The sequence below is a fragment of the Lycorma delicatula genome, chromosome 1, assembly GCF_047948215.1.
Source record: "Lycorma delicatula isolate Av1 chromosome 1, ASM4794821v1, whole genome shotgun sequence".
NCBI classification, from domain to species: Eukaryota; Metazoa; Arthropoda; class Insecta; order Hemiptera; family Fulgoridae; genus Lycorma; species Lycorma delicatula.
In genome coordinates, this window is record NC_134455.1 from 242,054,304 (window position 1) to 242,066,898 (window position 12,595).

Here is a 12,595-nt window from a genome sequence, read left to right on the forward strand (position 1 = left end):
TATCTTTCCCACCCTGGAACGAATAATACCGTTTTAATTTCAGTTTACTGAACTAACTATTTTAAATAATTTCCATCATAATAAGCTGAGAAGAGTAGTCCCATACTATTCAACGAGTTAGTTTTTTCAATAACACGACAAAACATTAAGAGTTTCGATTAAACACTATGCATATCCGTACGAATCGTGTTAATGCCGAGCTTAATTTTCTATTCACAACGTAAAAATAGAAAATATTTTTAAAAAAATTTCGTCTACGAATTAGAAAAACTCTCGAAGTAAAACTTCTACATTCTACAGGAAAGTACTGCGGAATAAGCAATAACACCTTCGAATTCGATATTATTATAAAACGAGTTACACACTCGTTTCAACCCACCGACGTAGATGCAGCGCGCCAATAACTTTTTTTGTTTCATCTACTCATCAATGATTTGTAAACCGCTCATCAATGTAAAAAAATTATCAGAGATTTGACGACGGAAATCTGCTATTCTCCGTTGTTTTATCGTTTTCACAAACAATAAAACAATCGTTTGTGATGTTCCTATCAACAGATTCCGCATCCACATCACTTGCAAGGAAAAAAGGGTGAGGGAGATCGTTAACGTCTCCAATGGCGACAGAAATATAATTAAGTTTTAATATATATATTTTTTTTTAACGAATAACTGAAAAATACTTAATATTCTCACAAACATGAGGATATCAACGTGTCGTGTCCAGATGACGGTCATCTGGACTTAACGACGAGCGAAGCGAGCCTTGAACGTCTGTGTATGATTAAAGGATAAGCGTATAATGCTAATATTTGCATAAGCACAATTTGAAAATAAAGTAATTTATCTCGATTAGATTACTGTAACTATCAATTTGGACAAGGATTTTACTTGCCCTTAGAACCACGAATTGTAATATGCAAAAATCAACTGAGACTTTTAAAATAACGGCTGAGAACATTTTCCTCCAAATCCAAAATATAATTTAATCGCTCCTACACCCAGAATTTTATTATTATTTCATTACGTTTTTCAAAATTAATAAAACCATCTCATTAAAAGAAAAACAAAACGTAGCCTGCATCACTAAAAAACACTTGTTTATTCAAGAGACCACAATCAGAAAACACGACAAATAGCTTAGTTCGTATTTTTTGTTGGGCACCGAATTTCTACTGACGTCTATTTACCATTAAATAACTGAATAAGTTAAAGTTCTATATTTTGAATGAGCGAACGAATAAGTTCATTAATAAAGCGTTCATACACAAATATCTTACATAAAAGTACAGAACCGATCCGCCAACAAAACAAAAAATCAATAATAATCATATCACAATAATGCTAGAACAACAAACTAGTTTGAATTCGCAAGCAATAAATAACCTCTTCTTTTCTCCAGAGCAATAGGAAGAAAATAACTCTTTTTAAAGTAAAACGACTGATTCACGCTTCCACTTCCCTCTAGAGAGCGTACGTACTCTCACCGGTGGTCCCGTAAATTATTCAGCGATCGGTACAGGTGGAAACTTTACCGTACCCTAGCCACAGACCAACGCAGACATTTACGTGACATCATCTAATTTATAAATTTTAGCTTAAATACATTTCCTATTCGACAAAAAACTAAGAAGTTAGAAGACAATAAAATAATACGTTCAACAAAAATGATGATATTTACTATTCAACTCCCAAAAAATTATGAACATTAGATACACGAAAAGAAAAATCATCTCATCAGGAAAATAATTTTGTAGGAAAAACTAAACATGTAAGATCTTTTCACCTTCTGATACATTTAAAAATTCTAAATTCTACACACAGCAGTTTCATAAGCCTAATCTTAATTAATAAAACTAGAACAAAATCGTTCACAAACAAATTATGCTCACACACTATCAAAGAATTATTTCCTTTCAACTTCATAAACGAAAATGCGACATTACGACATTCAAACGTTAAAACAAGTAACAAAAAAATTACGTCGCTCTTTGTTTTCCTCAAATCAAAAAAAACTAAAATTATAAAAAAAAATATTTTAAAAAACAATATATATTTGTGCAAAAAACCTCCAGTGATAACTGAAGATTAGTTTGATTAAAATTCATTTAAAGAATACGTTCCATACTTTAAACCTTACGATAAGATAATGCACACCATTTTAGTAATATTACGTGAAATTTTAAAGAAAACTTTTCATAACAATTACTCCTACAATAAAAACAAAAGTTAAGAAATAAAACAAACAGACAGTCTTCACGCCTTCTTACAAAAAAATTAATTTCGATGGAATAACTAACGAATGGGGATTTTTTTATCAGTTTTCCTGATTACAGCAGCAGAGAAAATAAAACTACAAACACAAACACAATCAAAATCAATCGAGCGAACCAATCTACACATTAGAAATTTCGCAATTATTTTATTTTCAGTAATAGGGCTACTATCCACTATCCGTGAAATACCAGATGATAAAAACTTCCAAAGCGAATACAAGAAACTTTAGCAAAACAACTGCAAGAAACAAAATTAATTCAATCTTTAAGCGTCGGCACATTCTTTTCAGTTGTCCTTTCCATCGGTATTGTAACTGTCCAACTCTTTAAAAGATAAAAATGGCTTTCAAATGGATAAAAATGAAACCCGTGTCACATCATTCATACATATATTATTATTTTCAACGAACGGTTTTGTTTTTTACTTTGTAGGCTCTCCAACGTAAAGTGAAAAATTCCGGATACAGTAACTTTCGCTGCGGTATATATATAGGAACAGGTTGGATAATAAACAACAAGAAAAAAAACAAAATCTGTGAGTAGTTTTTGTTTCATCGATACATGCGGCGATTCAAGAAATCAAGTCGCCATTAACACAACAATGTTATGATGAACAATTTCAAAACAACAACGGTTACAAATTAACGATCCTGTAGTAGCTGTCAATAAATTAAAAAAAATTCGTTCGACTGAAAATGCCCGTTAAATTTTTCTATACTCTACAGAAATATATAATGTAAATTTTGGTCGTAAACAAAATGTCTGTTATTACAGAGAAAAATTCTGTTTTACAGCGTTATGCACTGCTCTTCATCGGGACTCCTATGACCCGACCGAGTTATATCAACCGGGTAAAAATAAACCACAGCGCAGACGAGAGGGCAATATGCGAGCAGATTAGAAACGCTCCAGCACCCTTTGCCCTATTAACTCTGCCGTTTGTAACAAAGGCACAGACTACAGTGCAGCTGCTAATAATAGCCTAACTTAAACGTTTGCCATTAGTTAATTATTTTACGGCTGAGAAGCAATACCTGCTGTTTTATTCAATTATTAAATAAAATAACTGCGCTAGCTGAGGCTAACCTACTACTACTATAAAATGACTTTTAATTGGTCATATGTTAAAATGTACATCCATAAGAAGATTACGGTAATTATGAAAAGTTATACAATATTCTGTGTAATATACAAAGACGGGTAACGTTCAAGCGCGAAAGTATAAAATTCGGATTGCACGGATAAACAGTCCTGTTTCTTATTATCAATGAATTAAAGATAAATTGTTATTAAACAGCAATTAACTGCCAACTATCTCTCAGATTCATGCTCACTCTTTCTCTTTCTCTCTCTTTTCACACTCTCTCTAAAAAGTACGTTTCATTTATAGCAAACAATGTAGGGAAATAATGTACTTTATACGGAAATGAAAGTTAGCCATCACTCGACATTTATCCGTGATTTACAGATTGTATAAGTAAACCAAACGCATAGCAGGATAGTAGTGAGGCCAAGAGTTAACAAGAAAAATTAAGAAAAAAATAACCTCTTAAAATTATGCAATTAGAAGGCAAAGATTAATACTAAAACATCTCCTAAAGCAAGATTTTTATACTTGGATAAGACCTGACCTCTTACCTAGTTAGTTAAGCTTCGTTTTAAGTTCTTTTTTTAACTTTTTTTAAGAACGTCTAAAACACTAAGACGTAACGATGGAATTTATACAAACAACAATTTTGTTTTGGATATAAAATTAAAAAGGATATAAATTAATGAAAAGAACAGCTTACCGTTTAAAGCAACAGTTTAAATAAATGAATTATTATGTAACATTAATTCAGTTTACTTTAAATGCGTACTAAGTCAATACCTTGATATAATTATATTTCGTAACTCATTATTAAGAAGAAAAAATTCAAAGGTAACTGTTGTTAAACAAGTACAAATCAGGTGTTAAAACATTACAGTTACGCTGTTCAATCTTTTACAATTTTATTTGATTAATAAATATGAAAATAAAAATTCGAAGACAATAAGTCGAGTTCTCATTTATTCTCTAATTTACTTAACGATTGTAGCATTTCTATATCGCATACTACTTACCCTCTTTTCATTTGATTACTTCTCCGTGGCATAATTTGTTACATGTAGATAAAATTAATGTTTACAAGAAATTTGGAGCAGAAGTTTTAAAATAATTTACCGACGGTCGGATTCGATGACTATTTTAGAATAGACAAGACCTATTTTGAACCAAAACAAACACGCTTAAATACTACTAGTACTAGACGTAAATAATTTCTGTTAACAAAGGTGTGGAAACCCCATTTTAAGGGAACATAATTCCATTATTACTGGAATTTCAACCATGCGTAAAAAATAGTATAATGTCTTTAAGGCGTTACATAGCAAAACTGTGTACAGTTCAGAGTACGTACCGTGTACTACAATTTCGTAAAGCAACTCACTCTTTTTTTTAACATCGTCAGCCGTTTTAATGTGAATTCTTTTCTCAATAACTCTTTCCCCACCCTATCTTTTAAATTTTACTTAAATTATTAAACTTATGTACCGTAAAAGCATTTGTAAAAATTATGTTTCAATCCAAAAAAATTCCCTGATTTCACAGAGCCGGAATAGCTTTTTAAAAAAAAACCCCGCAATATTGGAACTAATTATATTAAAATACATAATTTTTTTTTTTAATTAACCCAAGCATGCATGAACGTTTCATGTAATCTCCCTTTCATATAAACATCATTTATAAGTAATCAGTGGTGTTATTAAGACCAATTTATCATATATTTTTCTTAACATGCAAAAAATTTGAAATATAATTTATCGTTCGAATACAAACAACCAAACCTGCATTAGACTTACCCTTCAGTTTTATACCGGAGCAATTATTTCTATTTTATTTTCGCAACATTCCTTACTGTCGTGTAATAATTAAATTGTTTTGAAGCCTTGTTTATCTTAAGGCAACAAATTTGTGGAAGTAGGATACTAATCTGAACCTGTTTTTAAATGTATTGATTTACGGCCGTGTCTGCCTACTTACATACGCAGACAACACTGTCGTTCAAAGCTAACCGTTTATAGTAGTTACAGTTTAGTTGAATCCAAAGGAAATACGGTTATCTCTAAAAGGCTAATTTTATGGTCTTTTGTTTAACGTATTTTCAGTAAATACTTGAGATAAATATTTCCTTTTATTAAAACAAACATTTTATTTAATGACATGCAAACTTTCATTAAACATAATGCGACAGAAAAAAAACAATACGAGTTTTACAGCGCGGCAAAGAAAATGTAATTACAAATAAGAAATGAAAAAAAACATTTGTGTACATAAAAATGAGCGGGGTAGAGCATAAAGGTTTCTATCCAAAAAAAAAACAGAATCGTAAAATATAATTAAGGACTCCAATGTTAGTCTAACTTTTAAAACGTAAACGTTTTATCAATTCGATCGCATGACTCAATTCGAATTATAAGACAAATAGAAAAAATTACTTATTCTTAGACAAGGAGAAAACTACTGTACAACGGAAACTATTAACCTACAGGAATGTTATACAAAAATAGCTGGATAAGGTGTTCTAACTGCAATAAAATATAATAATATTTATGTTTTAAAATTTTGTATAAAGTAAATATACTTTATATTGGTTACTAGATAAAAGCGGGCCTACGACCCGCCCCAAAAATGTTACATGGTTTATATATTTCATTGCACATGAATCTATTAATAACAGATTCATATGCATGTTAGTTTATTTCATGTGCGTGTTTAGTGCATTTCATGTTAGTAACGTGAAAATGTTACTGCCAACTGCAACTAAATAACGTTGTTCATGAATTTAGCGTACTAACAACAAAAACTTTTACTACGAAAAGCTCCAAAAATCAAACATTTTTAACAGATTCAGAGTTGTTTTTTTTTTAACATACCTCTAATCCCAACGTTTTCCTTTTTATCCCCAAAACACAGATACAATTAAAATAAATCGTTCGAATAAAGAAGTATGAACCGTTCGTGCGCTGCGCGCAGCTGCCCGACGCACACGTGGTCCCACTGCGCCAATAACACCTAAAATAAAAATGTGAGTATACACATCAAACAAACAAACCCACGCATCCCATCCTTTTTTATGGGAAAGATATACATACTTTTTACACATATCAATTTTACAGATTTAGCTGGCTCACAACCGATTGCATTATACACAACATATTCAAAGTAGAAAGAAAAAATAAGATTTATAAAAAAAATATCGCTATTTTATATAGAAATAGAAATAATTTCAAAGTTAATAAGTACGTAGTATTTTAATGTAAACGTAATTTTAACCATCTTTACAACCATACTAATAATATAGTTCCGCAGAACAATAATAATCCAAAAATAACGTAACAGACTGTAAAAACAAGGTTTGCTATATACGTGGTTGCATCAAAAACGTCATACAACAAACTATGCTGAGAATATTCTAAAACTCAAAACTGGTTTTTACATTTCTTTACTTACGGATAATTTTTCCCCCTACAGAAAGTTTTGTCTTGTAACATAACAAGGTACGAAAATTGTGCATACGAAAAACGGGAGGGAAAAGCAACGAAAATGTTCCCAAAAATATTGAGCGCTGTGCGAGATAGAACTCATAACCGGAACCATGTTTTTGCCTTTACTTAATAACGTTAAGCCGGTGAACTATTTAGGATTACGGCAGTTCTGTAGAGTCGATTGCACTAACTCGTAAATAACCCAGACATCATAAGACAATTAATTAAACGAACAACCAAATAAACAAACAATATAAATTAACAGAACTGCAATCGTGGTTGTAACAGACAGGCAAAAAAGATCCAGTAGATTGAATCAACTTAAGATTTATAATAATCAGATGATAAAATGTTAATACAAAATATAACATACTGATTCACTTATCTCTTTTTTACCTTTTTGGTAGATTTCACTTCGCCCAAAACGTCGATAATATACTGTTGTTGGTTGGTAAGGGCATAAGAGCAGTAAAGTAGAACCTAATGCTAGTCAAACATAGACTTACTTCTACTATCTGCTATGTAATAGTAACGTTCATTTCCGACTCGCTCTTCTACCCGGTTAAAAAAATAATTTCAGAAAATAAAAAATTTAATACAACGCAATAATTGTCCTTAACGATCATTTAACTGGAAAACATACTAATCGTTTGTTTTTTCCCCAAAATTGGACTCTATACATACTAAAGAACAAGCAGAATTCCGAAGAAACACAATGTAATAATTATATTAAATTACGAGTTTTCAAAACCTAAAAAGAATGAAAACAAAATAGAAAAAAGACCGGTGCCAAAGATGCGAAACTTTCCCTGACGTATTTAACTAACCCCGACATTAAGGGAATTGGCCGATCTAACCAAATTATCATAAAAATTTAATTGGAGTTAACGTTATGTTAACTTTACGACTGGAAGTTCATTTTTATATTAGTTTATCTGGTAATAAAAATTGCTGATTTTTTAAACATTTAATTGATATTTTGAATTTTATAATTTTTAGTATTCACGTGGAAATAAGTCGTGTAAAAAAATAAACTGGACGTTTGGTAAACGAAACATTTATAGGTTTGTTTGCTGTATATTTCTTTCTAGTATGTAGATAAAATAATTTCCGAATTCCGCATGAACTTCGTAAAAGAATTTTGGGCAAACACCCTAGTTTTTAAAATTCCTTTTACTAACAGAACGTCAAATATTCAGAAAAAAAAACCGGTTCCCAAAATGTTCACTTGTAAATTCCTTATTTATAAAAAACAATTAAAATTTTATCACTGAGACGCACCATTAGTAGAAATTTGCTGTACAAAAAACCTGAATTAAACCTCCAGTACTTTTTTTATGAAATTAATTGTATTATGTATAAAAACAACAACATTCTGATAAATTATTTATTATTATCACATAAAGACCACATCTTTACACCATACTTAGGTTTTCGGGAAATATATTGTTTGAAAGAGCAACGGCCAAGAAAATAATCGTTACATTTTCATCAGAATAATAATATAATTTTGGTAGAACTGCTACCCACTTTTCCCAAACTTTACGCAAAAGAGCTATTTAGTACGCTTTCGTTCTTCACGTGTCCATATATTATCAAAAAGTATAACTCGAGATATCGAACAATACAATTCAAGGCAAACATTTCATAGTTGCACGGAATATGAAACGACCAGTATCTGGATCTCATAAGCTGTTTGTTGATTCCCCGTGAGATTTATAAACCCCCGCCAATAAAAATAATCCACAGTATTCTTACGCCTGAAATGAGATCGTCTAAATTCTTCCGCTTTTCTCCATCAATTCGAGACCCCTCAATGTTAGTCATTTTTATAACTTCATTTTCGATACACTTGAAAATAAGGCGAAACGAACTCGTAAAGTATTTTATCCAGGAAGATGCATATCCATGAAACCGGGTGCATTATTGATATTTTGGGCAGCTTGTGGTCCTTGTTGTCATCTTTCCCTGAATCCACCTTCCACTGAATCTCTCCATCCTTCTGAAGTATGCTTGTAAATGCTGCATAATTTCTTTGTCTGCTCCACTATCGCCATCAGTCATCACAATCATCACTCTCGGCACTTGTATCATTCTCATAATTCTCAATTTGCCATACTCAAATTGCACTATATAAAACAATGAAATAAGACTAAATAGATCGAAATGCTTGCAGCTATATTTTATAGTACCATGCCTGTTGTGTGGAACTGACACATCCAGACGTGACAAAAATTCATGTTGAGAATTGCGTAATTGCAAGTCATGTAAAATTTGTGGAAACGTTCAGTTATATAATGTTCGTTTGCTTCATTATGAATTATTTATTTCATTTGAATAGCGTTTAATAATAACATTATGATGATGATATAATACATGCAAGTTCAGAAATGTCAAACTTCCATCCAAGCAAACCGGGACATACTATACACACACATCCTCAACCCAGCTCAATCAGAGCATATAAAAACTACCTGAAATACTGTAATACGCATCGGTCATACCGACCCAAACAGTACATTAGTGCAAACTACAAAATAGGAAAATAATAAAAAATAATATTAAGGATAATCATACGGCAAAATCCTTCAAAATAAAAGTAAAAAGTTTAAAAACTAAGTAGAATCTTCAGAGGAAAAGAAATGACGAATAAAAGCTCCTTCGGGTCATACTGACCCGAACAGAACAGCCGAGTTAATAATAGTGAAATAGGAAAATCCAATTTTCAACACGCAACTCGCTCGACAAAAACCTTCACTACCCATTTTTAATTAAACTGTTCAGTCGCGAGAGATCATAACTACGTATTCACGCAATATAGAAGTATAACTAGCTATATACAAATTATGACACGCATGTATCACACGTATCATAAATCGTATCGTATGTTTCTGATTCGAGAAGAACCCCCATTTAATTAAGAGTAAGAACAATATTGCCGCAATAAATGAATGTCAACTTAGTTAGAGAAGAGTGGGCGCTATCTGTCTTAAAACGAACGCAATTAGTAGAGTCATTCATTACCCGAGTGAATGGATAGAGGTTGCGGGGATAAACTCCTAACTTCTATTTGTCGCGCGACTAACAAGTAGCAACGATATAGAATTTATAATTAAAAAAACTTTAATGAAGAGACAATCAGCAGGAAAAACTGACAAGTAAAAAGGTACGAGAATTATTAACACCAGAATAATTCAAGCAAATATTTCAATCGAGAAACAATTTTGAAATAAAAATAATCCCGGCAATACCAAATACAACAAATACTTTTCCTACCTCATATATTATATGAAGAAATGTTTTCCCCGGTTTATAAACTTTAGCGACAAAAGTTTCATTTGATAATGTGCGCACAATAAAACCCCTACATTAAATGTACGATAATAATTAAATAGAATCGACAATGCGCAACTAACATTTTAAAATTATTAACAAAAAACCTGTTCAGTCCACAAGATCCAAAATACCGATATCTATTTTTGCTGATTGTAACGAAATACGTTTTTTTTTACATTTGTAAAATTTTTACCGAAACGAAAAAAAATATGGTCGGTTATAAAATTGTAATCGTACTTCACAAGTACGAAAATATACTTTACAGAAGAAGACTTGAAAGTCTATTTTTTTAAATCTACTTTAGATTACAATTGTTAACTTGAAGGAACGAATAAATTGCTCTCCGCAAATGCGTAAACAGATCTACAGAAACATAGTTTCCTATTCAAATTATAAACAATTTGCCCAAAGAAATGACCAACTAAATATTTCATTGCAACCTTAAGACCGAATTAAAATATATTCTTTCAACTATTCAGAACTTGAAGCAAGAACTTAGAATGTTATTTTACACGTGTTATGGCACATTTTTAGTATTAACAAGAAACATTTACTATAGTGGCACTTCCGTTCATTATATGGAGAGCGGTTGATGCTAAGTACTATTAAGTATTAGGACAATAATTTTTTTTTTTTTTAACAATTGAACATTTTGACAACATTATACGTTTTTATTATACTACTTGTTAATTGCTGTGTAGAATTAAGTTCTTAAAATTCTTTTACGTTCCGATGAATCATAAAATACCAAAATATGTTTATACGTTGAATTTCTTAATATGATAAGATACCAATTATATTTCATATACAGGTTCATTCACGGGAACCGGATGTTTTTAAAATAATCATAAAAAAATTGAATATTTACTTTAAAAAAGTTTTATTGGTACTGAAACACTTGTTAAATCAAAGCATTTGTTACTTACTCATGAACGAAAAATTTCCGGCCAGTGATGTCCATTTTGGGCAATACATTGTTATAGCGCCCAGGGATGTAGGAGAAAAAAAAATACATTGTTGTAGCCTTTCACTGTAACTGGCCTCAATTCTTTGCAGCGTGTCTACATCAATCTGGGTGACGTAATGACGAATTGCGATCTTTAGGTCCTCCAATGTACGCGGTTTATTGCCGTACACACGCGATTTCAGAAACCCCCACGGAAATATATCACAACTACTCAAGTCGGGGGACCGAGGGGGCCAAGGAATGTCGCCGAATCTGGAAACGATCCGTCCCGGAAACAAGTTACGGAGAACAGCCATCGTTGCCCTCGCTGTGTGCGCTGTAGCTCCATCTTGCTGGAATAACACATTTTGAAAATCGATTCCTCGGTTTCGTAACTCAGGGATGAAAAACATATTCAACATCGCAATGTAACGATCAGCTGTTACAGTTACGGCAGCGTCATTTTCTTCAAAAAAATATGGTCCAACACCGACCTTTCTTATTGCACACCAGACAGTCACCTTTGGGCTATGAAGTGGTCTCTCGTGAAGCTGATGTGGGTTTCTTTCTGCCCGATACCGGCAATTCTGTTTGTTGACGAAGCCATTCGGATGGAAATGGGCTTCGTCACTCATTAACAATAACAAATTATCATTTTCTTCAAAAATGGTAAGCATTTGTTGACAAAATTGTAATCACTGCGTGAAATCTTGTTCGTTTAACTGCTGCACAACGGCTATCTTGTAAGAATGGAAATGCAGGTCTGTATGCAGAATTCATCTTACCGTACTTCTGCTCATTTGAAGCGCTGCTGAAAGCCTCTGAATAGTGCGGCGTGGGCTTCTGACAATGGCTTCCCTTACTCGTTCGATATTCTCCGGAGTGCTAGCGGTTCGTCGAGGACCCGGTGGTTTTTTCTTCAATATTGAACCGCTTGTTGGAAGGTTGTTTACCCATCGCAATATTGTGTTACGAGAAGGGACACTTGCATTACGATGGATATTAAACTGACGGCGGAAATCTCGTTGACCAGCAGTTACGGATTCGTCATTTCGCACAAAACTGTCATACGCGTAAAGGCGTTGGTCTTAGCATCCACGGCTCCATCTCAACGACTAAAATGTAAATGCTATGAACAAAGGAAACGTCAGACACCAGCCACGTGCCCCTCCCACCACGAACGCCCGAGTACAACCCACTTCAAAAACATCCGGTTACCTTGAATGACCCTGTACAATAAACATTTGTATACAACCTCCAACCGAATAATAATCTTCCATAAAGAAAAGAAATTTTATTTATAAGTACATACAAACATACATATGTGTAAAACAAATTTAATGAACGAAACGCTAGGGTACCGGGAGATTTATAAATCTCCCAACTCATCGCAAAGCCTGGACAAAAGTCTTACTGATTTGTCTTTCCTTTAACGGGCGGGTATTGATTTATTTGGCGGTTATAATTTTGTT

At 32.5% G+C, this 12,595-nt stretch overlaps 1 protein-coding gene across 8 annotated transcripts in view; it reads right to left on the reverse strand.

The window, feature by feature from the left end:
* Window positions 1-12,595, reverse strand: part of LOC142329928 (KH domain-containing, RNA-binding, signal transduction-associated protein 3-like) — a 267,918-nt gene that overhangs the window by 168,221 nt on the left and 87,102 nt on the right. The window lies entirely within an intron of this gene.